The sequence below is a fragment of the Hippopotamus amphibius genome, chromosome 9 (assembly GCF_030028045.1).
Source record: "Hippopotamus amphibius kiboko isolate mHipAmp2 chromosome 9, mHipAmp2.hap2, whole genome shotgun sequence".
In the NCBI taxonomy this organism is placed as follows: domain Eukaryota; kingdom Metazoa; phylum Chordata; class Mammalia; order Artiodactyla; family Hippopotamidae; genus Hippopotamus; species Hippopotamus amphibius.
In genome coordinates, this window is record NC_080194.1 from 62,438,281 (window position 1) to 62,452,326 (window position 14,046).

General features: G+C 40.3%; 1 protein-coding gene and 1 long non-coding RNA gene across 6 annotated transcripts in view; one reads left to right on the plus strand and one right to left on the minus strand.

Annotated features, from left to right (window-relative positions):
* Window positions 1-14,046, plus strand: part of GRM5 (glutamate metabotropic receptor 5) — a 508,470-nt gene that overhangs the window by 466,065 nt on the left and 28,359 nt on the right. The gene's annotated exons all lie outside the window — the stretch shown is intronic.
* Window positions 8,704-14,046, minus strand: part of LOC130860380 (uncharacterized) — a 29,015-nt gene continuing 23,672 nt past the window's right edge. The window contains exon 3 of the long non-coding RNA XR_009055435.1: window positions 8,704-8,796. This is a non-coding gene — a long non-coding RNA (uncharacterized LOC130860380). The remainder of the gene's footprint in view (window positions 8,797-14,046) is intronic.

Below are 14,046 nucleotides of genomic sequence, written 5' to 3' on the forward strand. Positions count from 1 at the left end.
GTGGGCTGAAAGGAGCAGACAGCCTTTAAACTCCAGGGCACTTCTAACCATCTTTAGTGATGCTAGTGAAGGATCAGACTCTATGTGTCAACTGTTTACAGACTCTCCCCTTCTTTCCCCCTTTCCTTGTCCCATAACCCACACCCCTAGCCCCAGCAGTCAGCGGACTAAGTCCCTCTCCTGCCACCAGGTGGCAGGCGGAGGTCTCTGGGCATCTCCGGTGGAAGAGAGTGTTTCCGTTCCAGATGCTCTCAACTTACGTAGCAGTGATAAGAGAATGGCCACTGTGGGCTTGTACAGACAGCCGGAGGCAAACTTTTGCAGAAGCAGCACTAACAGTAGGTGTGCTGATTCCCAGCTGCACCAACTGAAGAAGATTCCTAATACAAACTTGTTGGTTTTCTCGTTGTTGTTATCATATTTCGATACCCCTAAAAATGGCACGGCATATACAGCTGGGAAAAATCATTATCACTCCCTAGAATATGGATGCTAGCTTTTTATTACATATTATTCTCATATATCATAGAGGAGCCTTGCCTAAATATTCTCCCGCCACTCACTTTTGCCACCAGAAATGCCTTTCAAATCCAATAGGTCATGTTTCCAGTGTTATATCTACAGGAATCAAACTGACTACCATCAAGATCTTCCATTTACTGAGGATGCACCAAGTGCCCATCAGTGCTCTTTATTTCATCCAATTCATTTCTTACAACGACCCTGCTGAGAAGAGTCACTGTGCCCATTATACTGATGAGGGTTAGAGAGATGACGTGGCCCAAGTGGTGAGTGGCTGACCCAGGGTTGGAACTCAGTTGTTGCAGTTAAGGTCTTTAGCCTTAAAATGCACTAAAATTTAAGGCTTTCTCTAAAGCTTGACCTTCTGAATGAGAAGCCACATGCTTAGTTACACCATTTCTGGAGAGGAACAAAGCATAGTGAAGGGGCAAGTAGCCTGTTACTTCAGTGAAAATTAATAAGTCAGATTCCACAGCGTTTTATATCTGGGGCTCAGTGCAAGTGCGATGCGGTTGGGGGTCTACTGGTGGGAGGGGGATGAGAAAGGACATCAAGGATGGGATTTAAAATCAAGCTGAATTTGAAATCAAGCTTGTAGGACTTCCCTGGTGGCACAGTGGTTAAGAATCCACCTGCCAATGCAGGGACACAGGTTCAAGCCCTGCATTGGGAAGATTCCACGTGCCATGGAGCAACTAAGCCCATGAGCCACAACTATTGAGCCTGTGCTCTAGAGCCCATGCTCCACAACAAGAGAAGCCACTACAATGAGGAGCCCACGCACCACAATGAAGAGTTGCCCCCACTCACAGCAACTAGAGAAAGCCCGTGTGCAGCAAGGAAGACCCAACACAGCCAATAAGTAAATAAAATAAATAAATAAATTTATAAAAATAATAATAAGGTTATAAAAAAATAAAATAAAATAAAATCAAGCTTGTAGGCACTCCAGCCAAAAGTTTAAACAGGCAGAACCTAGAAAAGAGAAGGTGAAGTGTAGGATGTAGAAAAAACAATAACCACAATGATGATGATGTTGACGATAGCTTACTTTTATTGAACATTTACAGTGTGGCAGGCACCATTATCACTGCCTCATAAACATTCACTGAATCCTTAAGACAACCCTGTGAAGTAGGCAGCATTAGTGGCGTCATTTTATAAATGAGTGAATTGACTGTGCAGTAAAGCCAGTTGCCCAAGGACAGATATCTGGAAAGACTTTGGACCTTAAATTCTAATCCAAGCAGTCCGTGGCCTTCCACATCAGAAATTATAAACACTAAGACTGTATTTGAAAGGGTAGTAAAGAGCTTGTAGGAATCAGCAAAAGGTCAGGATTGAGAAAGACTGGAGAAAGTGTCACCATCACTCTAATTTGATTTAGGTTGGATATCCTCCTGTTTAACTTCCTTGATAAACTAAATGATTATTCATTGCCCCATTTTCTTTTGCTATCCAATGCCCTTACTACTTTCTCTTTCTGTGAGTCCTAGAGCCACTGTCTAGAGCACTCTGCTGAGCTATAATCCAGTTAAGGCCCAAAGCCAATCTGGCTTGGTCATCAGAGCAAGTACACATGAGAAGGACATTTCAGTTTCTTGGCTAAAATGTCTGCATAAGGCAGACAGCACTGACTTGAACTAAATTACTACAGGAAAGGGATATGTTTCCTAAAGGCAGATTCAGATTAAGTACATGGTTTCATTTTTCTCGGTTATGATTAATTTTTTATGATTTCTTTTATCCCCTTTCCTCAAATGAAGGCTATTTCTAAAGTTGTCAATTTAAAACTGTTTGAGATGTTGAAGATTTCTTTTTCTTTCTGTTCCTTCTTTTATTTTTTCTTTTATTTATTTTTTAAGCTCTTTATTAGAATATAATTGCTTTACACTCTTGTACCAGCTTTTGAGGTACACCAAAGTGAATCAGCTCTATTTATACATATATCCCCATATCCCCTCCCTCCCGTGACTCCCTCCCCCCCTCCCTGTCCTGGCCCTCTAAGGCATCACCCATCATCCAGTTGATCTCCCTTTGTTATAGAGCAACTTCCCACTAGCTATCTATTTAACAATTGGTGGTGTATATATGTCTATGCTACTCTCTCACTTCATCCCAGATTCCCCTTCGCCCCCCCCGCCCCCCCAACCCCGTGTCCTCCAGTCCATTCTCTGCATCTGCATCCTTATTCTTGCCCTGTCACTAGATACAGTTGAAATTCACCAGACACTTCTTAAGCACCTACTTTATGCAAATAATTTAGTCAAACTTTTAGAATTAAGTGTATTTGACATCCTGGATAATTACAACATGTAAGAGAGGTCATCAGAGGAAAGTATTATTTTGACCAAGAAATTAAATAATGATTTCATCATCACTTGTGAAAGTGCTGAGTGCAAGAACTTGTCAGAAACCATGTAGAATTCTCATTGCCTTAAAAACGGATCTGTTGCACTATCTCAGAGTATATATTTCTGCAATATTAATACTTAATACTTATTGCACCAACGGAAACTTTGGAATTACCTTGCATATAAAAAAAATCGACATTGCATAAAATGAAAACTTCTCAAAAAAAAAAAGAGAGAGAGAGAAGTTATCATTGAAGGTTCTTCTTCCTCTTACATTTCCTCCCTATATAAAAGCTACACCTTCAACCTACCTGCCCAGCCCCTGTGTCATTCCTGACTCTTCACGTGCCTCAACCATTTTCCCTACTTATTTTACCTTATCTTTTGCATTCTCAATGATACTATTCTGGATCAGGGCCCTGTCACCTACTGTCTGAACTACTGACAAAATGTCCTAAATCTCTATTATTGATGTACACCCTGTCACAACAGCTGCCAGAGTTATCTTCCGAAAGTACAAATTTGATCACATTACCCAGCCTTCAAATAAGTAGGTGTACACACCTTAAAATATAAAAATCAAAAAATCCGTCACACGGCTCACAAAGCCCTTTAACCTGGCCCTTGAAGACCTGACCCTCTCAACCTGAGGCCCAGCCACCAATCTGCTCCACCAATCCCCCAACGCTCCCCCACCTCCAACGAGTGCTCCTCCAAACACACATCACATATCCTAGCAATGCCAGACAGCACAGTTTCCCAAATACTCCATGCCTCAGCCATTTCTTTGTTTGGCATACTCCTGCTGGGTGCATTCTATTCCTTCTGCCTCTACTAATATCCGCATTTATCTCTTTTCCTTTTACCTAGAAAACATCTTCTTACCCTCCAGTTTCTAACCCAAATATAACAGCTCTTTTATAAACTGTATTTCCCCTGGATTTTCTGGACCTCCTCACACAGAACCCTTCAAGTTATATTATTCTGTTAGTTTGTGTGTCTTTCTCCCTGCTAGACTGTAAGTTTCATGTAGGCATTGCCTTCTATGTCTCCTTCACCAGCAACTAACACAGTGCCTTTTTTAACAAGCTCTCCAGTAAATACACATTGAGTAAGCAGCAAAAATTCACTTCTCTAGTCTCTGGTGAAGACCTAGTTCCTTCCCTAATGGTGAATCAGCACTCAATGGTAGTTCATTTTCCAAGAGCATAAGTCAACTTTTCAAGTCTTGCTCTACCACTGCCTAATAATATACTTAAATGTACTTCTGTCTCTCACTGGGCATGAAGAAAGCAAAAGCTAAGAAGATTTAGATCTGGTGGGTTATAGTGTTATGAATGGTACGTTTCAGGTGTTTAATTCTGGGGGAAGAGAAATGCTTTGAAATGATTAATTAAATGGTTTGGCTCTGCAATAATTGAAGTATATTTGTGGAGCTATAAAAGACTGTCTGGATGATTTTGATGAATTGCGTCTAAAACACTCCCTTTGTATAATGAATTGATATTCTTGAATGCTGTGATTACAGTGAATTTTAATTTTCATGTGATGTTGGTGGTCTCATTTGTTACTACTTGAATTTGATTTAAATGTTTTTGATTAATTGATATAAATGGTTGGATGGTAGGGTAAACCAAGCATTTTTTTCAGAGTTCTGTTTCCAGAAATGTTCCTTTTATTTGCCTTAGTCCTGCTTGGCCTAGCTACACCATATCTGGGGCATGCAAGTCATATCTCTTGCAGAACATACCAGAAAAGAGTATGTCACAGGCATAATTCTGTGAATTAACAATTGTTTCTCCTCCCTTAAATCTCTTCCCTTAGTAAAGATGGAATTTCCTTTTCTCTAACTGCTTGGTTAAGATGAGTTCTCTATCTTTCCTGAGTCATTTGTAACCCCTTCCCCACCATTTGTCTGGCATGCCTCCCAATTTCCCCAACACATACACACATACAAGAGAACAAGCACCTTACATGTAATATGTTAATCTGTACCGATTCCCAGAGATGAGATAGTTTTTTTAAGCTTGTACACTTAGTTTGTGACTGAGCTGATGTGAACCCATGACTGCCAGGCAACTCCTCATGCTCCCTGTGCTGGGCCTTATTACATCCTCCATCACTCCTTAGCTGGAAAAAAATCCCATTGATCTGCAAAGGGAGAATCAGTTATAGAATTTCAACTCTCAGTGATACACTAAACAAACTCACAAAGGAGGTAACATTGAAAAGAAAGACAAGTAGAAGTGTTTGAGTTGATTAGGTGGGGGAAGAAGTTCCAGCAAGAGATAATAACAGACACAAATGTTCAGAGTTTAGGGCTGTTTGGGGCTACTTCCCGTCTCATAGCTCTCCGTGTTCACTAAGGTCAATCCGTGGTCCCTGGCTCCTTTCTCTGTGTGCTCTGTTCTTCGGAGAACTCAGCCATCATTGTACTTTCAAGTCTCAGATATTCTTCCTTGAGCTCTGGTTGTGAGTATCCGAATGGCAATCGGATACTGCCATCTTCATACCTGGCATGATCTCAACCTCAACATACCTAAAAATCACTTTTATTTTATAGATTCTTCTATAAAGGTTTTTTTCCTGCGTTTCTGTTAAATGTAACAAACGTTACTTCCTGCCATCAAAGAGTTAGCCATGCTTAATCTGTCCTTGTTCTCAACTTAAACATAATTAGAGATTAGATGCTATAGAGATATTACATGTTATTTTAAATGTTTTTTAAAACACTTTTATCCTCATTTTTACTTCCAAAACTGCTATACAAACCCGATACCTTATCTCTGTACTTCTGAATTACTGCAATAGTGATAAATCCAATACATCTGACCATCTCAAAAACAGTCAGTGCCTCCTCAGTTCCTACATGTTACAAAATACACTACTGACAATTCGAGGCTCTTCAGAATGTCTTCAGATTATCTTTCTTACCTTTTCAGCCTTGCTTCACTCTCCTCCTGAGCTTTAATCTTCTGCATAAATCACGCTGCCTCACACACGGCCCCCAGACACTCCTTGTACACTGTTGCTTCTAGAACTTATTTACTGACCATGAAATTAATTCATCCTCACTCATCTTACTGGATCCAGCTTATGCCCTTTATTAAGACATTATTCACCATGTAGCCCACAGAAGCTCTAAACATATATAGCCCATTATTAATGTCTTCACCATTCGCTTAGATGGAGATACATATGTGTGTTCATATAGTTATTATAATGTGTGATGTCTTATCTCTGTAATAAAAAATTTTAATTTCTTCCATATCTTCAATTTTTATGAATTTTCCATAGTCCACAGAAGAAATTCTGTCTTAGTTTTGAATGCTATAGTTTTTATACAAACATCTTGCTAAAAGCAGGAAAGTTTTATTTAGACAAATGACAGCCAAACTGCATTAGGCTAACTATTCTACTGCAATAAAAGTACTAAAACATAATACATCATATGTGTATATTTCATATATACGTGTGTGTGTGTGTGTGTACGTGTATACTCCCATTGAAGATCAAGCAAAACTTACGTGACAGAGGACCTGGAATACATTTCAATCCCCTGACTTTGTTCACCACTACCTCCAGCAATTATTCACTGAGAATGTGCTGTGTACCAGGATCTGTTCTCTCTTTGAGGATAAAGTGTTAAAGGCAACAAAATCTCAACCCTCACAGAATTTCAACGGCAGTCAGAGAGAACGACAATAAAAAGTAAACAAATACTTACTACAACTCCATGGAGGTATAACTGCTCTTTTAAGAAAGGTGAAGAACTAGAGTGGGCCGGATAGGGAGTGATTTTAGACATGTTTAGTTATGGTGTCATAACGGCCTCTCTGAGTCAGTTGAAAAGAGAACAAATTGAAGTGAGAAAATAAGATACAAAAAGATCGGGGAGGTGGAGAGTAAGTATTCCAGGCAGAGGGAACAGCAGGTAAGAAGATGTTGAGGCAGGAGCCGGATTGCCATTTTAGCGGACAAGCAAAGTCCACTGTGTGTGGAGTAAAATAAGACAGTGAGAGGATGGTGAGAGAAAAATATAGACTGGCACTTGGAGATCAGATGAGGTAAGGTACGAATTTTGTACTTTGTCCTGAATATGATGGGATGCTTTGGCAGGTTCGAGAAGTTACAATGATGAGATTAATATGTTAAAGAGATCACTCTGGTTTACACAGAATAGAATGTGGAGCGGAAAGAAGAGACAGGAGAAATTAGCTAGAAGTCCCCTGTGACGGGATAGGTAAGAGATCATGATGGTTGCAAGTAGAAAGTATAACGATGGGATTTAGTCATTGTTATGTTGTATGTGAAGGAAAGAGAAAAATTAAAGCTGAGTGCTAGCTTTTTGGCCTGTATAAACAGGAGGATTGGGACCCGTGTAATTCAGACTTGAGGAGGAGAAGCTTGAAAGACAAAATCAAGTGTGAAGTTTTGGAGATGTCAATACTATGCCCGATGAGCTCAGAGAAATCCAGGATATACATTAAAATAAAAGGGTTAGGAGAGCCATTTGCATTTGATGATAATCAGACTAAATGAGCAGAAATTGGGGACCAAGGACGGTAAGGTAAAGGAGAGAAAGTCTGAAGAAAAATGAGCTTCGTTTTGGAATTTTTAAATTTGAGAATCCTAAGAGTCATCTAAGTGAACAAATCCAAGATGCTTCTAAAAACACTGGCCTGCAGATCAAGAGAGTTTGGGGTTTGAAATACAGTTTGTGAGAGCAAAGGTCAGAGCCCACGGACTAGATAAAGGAAAGTCTGATAAATAGACAAAGAATTCCTGAATATTAGTATTAAGTACATCTGAGACTTAGATATAAGTGATAACACGAAAGTGAAAAGAATGACCCATACATGAAGGAGTAATCAGTAGTCCCCATGTTACAGAGAAGTCAAATCAGATAGAGTTAAGAGACATCACCATTGGATATGGTAACCAGATGTTGGTTTCAGCTTTTACAAAAAACCACTGAGGCCCCAGCTCTTTGAGGAAGTTCTTTATATCTCAGAGGCCCAGGCAAAGATGGAAATCATCGTTCACTTGTCAGGTAGAACATTCTCATTAGTCAGATACTGGATTCCATAGAATAAACTCTGACATAATATGCAAACTACCAAGTGCAGGCGGGATACTCACAACTGAGGATCCTGTTGGCCCCAAGAGCACTGAGACCCCATGGCAGCCTCTTCAAAACCTCCAGTTGTGATGGGTTTCAGTTCTGGACAGCCTCCTTGCTTGCTTCTGCCCCAGGTTCATATTCCTAAACCCATTTCACTATACAGCCACAAGTTTATAAACTGGGGGCTGCAGGAGCAGGCACAGGAGCCTCTGGGGCTGGCAGCCTGCCCCCAGCACAGCAATCCCAACCAAGGACTGTGCCGCCTAGTGCAGATCAGACTGGGTCCTGAGAAGTATGTGATGAACAAGGCCCCCTAGAGGGCAGCAGAGCCCCACAGGAGGGGGCAGAAAGGCCAAAAAGGGGTTCACGGACAGATTCACTAAAGGAGACACAAGGGGGCAATACACACTTTCATGGAGAATGGATTCAAAATTAAACTTAGTGAATTAAAGGGAGTCGGTAATATAAGAGAGAGAAAGACGTAAGCTGTATACCCGGCAACAAAAACAAGTTAGGAAGAAGAGAGTTGGGCAGACGTCAGTCACGGCAAAGCAAGGTTCTCTACCCAGTAATGTTTATTACCCAAACAACAATAATAATTAGGTACTCTTTCTGAGAATCTATTACTCATCATGATGTCTGCTGAGCTAGATGATATTTTAGGCACTAGAGATATAACGATGAATACAATACCTTCCTTTCCCTAGAGAACTCCTCTCCCCGTAGTAGCGCCAGAGGTGTAAGGAAATAATGTCAGTAGAGAGTTGTAGGAGGTTTCAGTCTTTGTAGGGGGGTCTGCAGGGGCACAGAAAAGGAAACAGTCACATGAGAGGGGAAGGGAAAGGCCCCAAGGAAAGGATAGCATGATGCTATGGATCCTGGTTGTCATGTTGTTTTTCTCTCCCCTCTGATATCTGTAGGTCTTCCCTGAAACTATCCATCTTTTTTTCTCATCCATTTATTCTTTCATTCAGCTCATTTCTTCACTGAGCCCTACCAGGCTCCAGTCACTGTTGTGGGCATTGAGATACAAATGTGGTCTCTGAGCTGGCATTAATTAGCAAGACAGGGAGCTTGCCCCTATTGGTTTCCCCCTCCTCCCCTCTCCGGATCCTGCCTTCTCTTTGGGGATAAAGGGGAAAGCTAAGCCCTTCGGTTCTACTAGGTCCTGTGTGAAGAGGAAAGGTAACAGAAAAAGAACTATGTCTTTTCAGTTAACTAATTCTTCTTATCACTTACGCATTCAACAAAACTGTGCACAGTGTGCCAAGCTTCAGTCTCTCAGGCCAGGTGAAGTTCAAGGTCCACCATGATATTTTCCATTTTAGTTCTAGGCTCTTTCCCACCCTAGCCACCCACACAATGGGTGTGGTCCTCTTCACCATGAGTGCAGTGTTCTCTTCTTGTTTACAGCACCCATGTCATCCCCATTAGATTCTAAGCTCCTTGAGCTCAGAGGCTGTGAAATGTATTTTCTTAATGCTAACTACAGAATCAAGCACTATGCTACATATCTAGGTGCACAATATGTGTCTGGGTATATTATTTATAATCAGAAGGACCTAGATTGAATTTCAACATCAACATTCAACAGCTATGTGAACTATAGTTCTCTTTTTAAAAAGCTCACCACCCCTCCCCAGGGTTGTAAGGATGTTTGAGACAATGTATAAAACTCCTAACAGTGCCTGGCACATATGTTTGCTCTTTCTCCTTCTTTTCCTATTCTTTGGCTTCTCTTTGATTTTTTTTAATTGAATTTTATTTTCTCTTTTAGTCATCCCTTTGGCAATTTCAGTTATTTTCTTTCATCTAACCACTCTAGAGTACAAGTGTTACAGTTCAACAGCCCAGATATGTGTCTGACTTTCCCCCCTCTGACCATGTGAGTTTGAGCAAGTCATTTAACCACTGGGACTCAGTTTCTTTATCTGTAAAATGGGGACGATAATAGTATCAACCTCATTATGTTTTTATGAAGATAAATACTAAAATCCATGTAAAACATCAATGTTGTGAGTTAAGTAGCACTGCTCTCATTATTCAAAGATGAAATTTAAGAAAAATTATGTTACCCAAAATCATACAGCAAGTGGTACTGCTTGGAATCAAACCCATGCTGATTCACTACGAAGCCAGTATACACAATTACCATGACGTATTGCCTATCTCAAGCAAGCCCAATGCATTTAGAAAAACTTGGAGAACTATTGTATATCTACCTATATGTGTGTATTTGTCTATGATTACATAGACATATGTGTGTGTATATGTGTAGTATGCGTATATATGTATATACATGTAGGATACATGATGTTGTATAACTGTATACATTATTTTATGACATTCTATCATTATAAACTCCTGGATTTCTAGATCACCGTGCAACTCCTAGTTCAGTATCTCATACATAACAAGTACTGAAGAAACACAAGAGGCTAAAACACTAAAGATAAGACTCTATAGCATCATTTTTATGTAGTGTTTCTTTGGTTACCTACCATTATAAAATTAAATGTCACTTTACATTTATTGTGATAAACACTGAACAATGAGGAATCTGCTTAGAAATGGCAAAATTAGTCAATGACTCTGTTGTAATTATATGTGATTATAATAAACCATAAGACATTATCCTAAGACCGGGAGAAATATAATTCCCTTTATTAAATGAGACTGTTAAAACAGTGGGATGAAGAATAGAAGGAAAGTGGACAGGCAGTTCCTAGCCACAGACCTGTGATTAATACCTTGTGTCCAGTATAATGGAGTGGAGATGGTTGTCTTGAAGCTTGTGTAAGAGCACAACCCGGGAGACCCAGGACTTGCTGAGACTGCTTCCCCCTCTTTGAGTGCCATTCCCACTCTTAGGCAGCTGTAACTGCCCCAGTAAGCACGCCCTCCCCAGCCCTCACCCCTCGCATAGGTACAGTGACCAGGAACTCCCCAACCTGCCTCGACCACCACCACCTCATCTTGGTCGTATCAAAATCAATTGATTTTAAAACCTGAGAGAAATGGGAACTAAGATTTTTTGCAATATTTGGAAACACTTTATGCGTTCCTCAGTAGTCAAGGGGAAGAGGAATAGAAAAAAGGAGGAAAAGTTGTGTGTGTGGATGTGAGATGAGAATAGCCAAGGTGAAGGAAGAGGACTAGACCAAGAAAGGAGGCTGACTAACAGAACGACAATGTTGAGATAAGAAGAACTGGTGAATGACCGTCTGTGTACAACAGAAGGGGAGAGCCAGTTTAGAGGGAGTCAGGTTTGGATAAATATTACTGCCTCACCTCCAATAAACGTTCTTGCTTTTACCATCTTACCATCTTCATGGCTGCATGCATGCAAAAAAGCATTTGCTGAGTTGCAACTAAATGCCAGGCCCTATGCTAGGTGTTTGTGAAAAGAACAGATGTGCCCTTGCTCCCATGAAGTTTACAGGCTAATGAGAAAGATAGATCATAAACTAGTAAGCAAACTAATATCTAGTTATAATTTGAAATGAAGGTGTGAAGGAAGAGAATAGGGTTCTATTTGAGATTAACAGTGGCAACAGGCTGAGATAAAATAAAGAGAACACCATCTGTCTCCAGATGATTCTCAGATCCAGCCTGAATCACAGCAGCCTAAGTTAGGGTACGTGGGAGCACGTGAGACAGGTCTGGATGCTGCTAAAAATCAAGGAGTCATTGACCCGCAAGATTTAATGGAGATGATACAGGTCATATCCCATGCGAGGACTCATGGTTTCATAAGTATTAGGGGACGTGTGGAGAAAACAGGACAAAATATTTTTTATCAGAACTGTCTGGGGAAAACCTGCCTGGACATAGAAGTTATTAGAATGACTAAGATCAAGAATTTTACATAAATTACCTAACCTGGTCCCCAACATTTCCGTTTTGCAGATAAGGAAACTCAGAAAGCATCAGCAGGTCTCCTAACATAACACAGCTAGTTGATGATATCCTTATGAAATGGAGGCAAACTCTGGGAAGATGAGATAGATTCAAGTTTTGGGAGACTTTAAGTTCATGCAGTTGTTGGGCGGGGTGGAGTTCTATTTAAGAAAAAGGTTGAAAAATATGAATACAAAAGTAGGAACAGGGCCCTACAAGAGACCGCTGTGAGTGAGAGGCCCCGATTGTCTATTAGCTTCAGAGCAAATCTGCTTCCATAGAGAAGCACTGAGGTGTGGACTCCAATGGACCTCAGGTGGAGAAAACCTAGTTGTTAATGGGGCAAATTGTAATCGAGGTCAACACTGAAAAGGGATCAGGCTTCCAATCTTCTAGGGTAGTAAGCGTCAAAATAGAGCAAAGGCAGCAGCTCTAGCCAGGAGATCAGGAAAAAGATGAAAGGGTTTGAAAAATAGCACAGTTCCTGTGTACCTTAAGCCATTTAAAATTTAAAGACAGAATAGCCCAACAAAGGGCCCAGTTAGTGTTTCTAACCAGAATTTTAGTGATACTATGCGTCACAGTTAACTAATCCAGTAACCTTGGGCAAGTTACTTAATATCCCTGTGTCCTAGTTCTTCCTCACTTGTAAAATAGGGATAATAGAAGTACCTACTTCCTCATTTGTAAAATAGGGATAATAGAAGTACCTAGTTCAAAGGGCTGTTGCAATGATTAAGTCAGTACACTTGGGTATAGAATGTGTCTGGTCTATTCCAAGTGCTCAGTAAATACTGGCTCTCACTGTCATGATTACCCGCCTTGGCCTGACTCCAAAGCTTTTCCCGTTTCCGTGCCCAAAAATGTTAGGAAAAATTCCTGCTGGAAAACTACTCATCTGTCTTAAGAAGAATAAATTATTTTGTTTGAAAATTCCTCAACCCTAAGATAGCAACCAGCAATTTTAAATTAATGCTACAGCAGTGTTTCTTTCAGCTGATCCTGTTCTCCTATGGAGACCCTCCTTCTGGTCAACAGTTTGCCCCCCCGCCCCCGGCCCCGAAAAGTTTTCCCTATTGAGGATGTTGTGTAAGCCTGAAAAGCACTTTGGAATTAGTTTTAAAATCTGTACCTTCCTGAGTTTCTACTGATTGTGAAACAAACAGCAATGTCGAAGGAAAGTACACAATGAAAAGGCAACGACTTAAGATGATTCACATCTGAAAACAAGTTCTCATCATAAGTGAGATTAAAATACATCCTTTGGGAATTCTCTGCAAGCTAAATGAAAGGCTTTACTCAATACAAAATTTAACATATTTCCATACTATTGCTATGCTGTAATTTATTAAACTGTTCTCTAGTGGTTTGTTTGTTCTTGTTTTGTATAGTTTTTGCCATTTTATATATCACTGAAAGGAAAAATCTTTGCACAGATGCCTTTGAGCTTCGGTTGAATTATTTCTTTAGGATAAATTCCTCTGAATAGAATTACTGGGTCAATATAGCTGACTCTTTACATTTTAATTGCTATTTACCTTGCTTCCTCACCTGTCAACTCCTACGTTCCTTTTATGTTATAGAGGATAGAGCACTATGTTCCCTGGCAGCTTTTCAAATACTTTCGCAACGTAAATTCATTTCTGACATTATTTTCTGGGCCTATTAATCGTGCTCAGTTTTTGTTTTTAATCTGAAATCTTTGAATGAATCAACCTGACGTTTCAAGCCTGGGCAAATCCTGTTTTTCTGCACATGGAGACCACAAGATCTGCCGGAACATGTAGTAAACCACTCTAATATATTTACTTCTGTATGGGCACATAGAGGTCAGCAGGAGGAGACTGAAGTAGGGAATTCCTTTGCAATATTACTTTGTGATAATGAACTAAACTTGGCCTTACTCTTCTCTGAACTGAAGAGTCACTCATAAGAACTTTGCTTCTGCTTACATCTAGAATCCTCCTTTGATCATTTTGACTTGAAAGGATGACTTGCGCTTTCCTTCAGCACTCTTCGTAACACCTTAGAGTGGGTGAAATAGCCTGCCACTTCATCCTGCCTGTCTTCTGCTATCACACAGTATCCCACACAGTAACACTGATCTTCTTCTCAGCGATGCCTCTCTTATAGCCTTCAGCCTTC